Below are 515 nucleotides of genomic sequence, written 5' to 3'. Positions count from 1 at the left end.
TTTGTAACTATTAATATTTATAAAAATCATCTGAAAAATTTAAAATAATGATAGTTTATTAAACTGAATTCATAAAAATTGTCAAAATTTATTTTAAAAACTTAAAAATAATTAGAATTGTAATAATAAAAAATTTAATTTGTATTATGTATAAATTAATAAATAAAATAATTTTCATTACAAGAGAGCAACATCCTTAATTTTTATGTTAGGCCTCATGTTTTTTAAAGTGAAGGCAAAACTTTAAGTAGCTAAATGCCTAAATGCTTTTCTTGCATTTGGTTATGACAACTGTTGCATAGTAGTAGATCCCACATCGAAGAGGTAAAGTAGAAGGAATGGCAATGGGCACTTATATATACAAGAAGAGAGCAATTGTGAAGGTTTTAAGAAAGGGTCAGTTGGCTAAATATGCCACGTTCACGCTTGTTGGGGAATGCTGTATGGCTATCAAGGCAAATGGCTGACACATTTTCTGGAAATTAATAGGGTTGGCTCGCTCAGCCGACCTTCAT

The 515-nt window shown here is 29.3% G+C and overlaps 1 non-coding gene across 1 annotated transcript; it reads left to right on the top strand.

Annotated features, from left to right (window-relative positions):
* Positions 1-389: 389 nt before the first annotated feature.
* LOC113860452 lies at positions 390-515 on the top strand. The gene has a single exon (XR_003503903.1). It is a non-coding gene; the product is annotated as a U11 spliceosomal RNA (small nuclear RNA).

The sequence above is a fragment of the Abrus precatorius genome, unplaced genomic scaffold (assembly GCF_003935025.1).
Source record: "Abrus precatorius isolate BTA unplaced genomic scaffold, Abrus_2018 Scaffold2, whole genome shotgun sequence".
Lineage (NCBI taxonomy): Eukaryota > Viridiplantae > Streptophyta > Magnoliopsida > Fabales > Fabaceae > Abrus > Abrus precatorius.
This window is presented reverse-complemented; position numbering and strand designations above follow the sequence as displayed.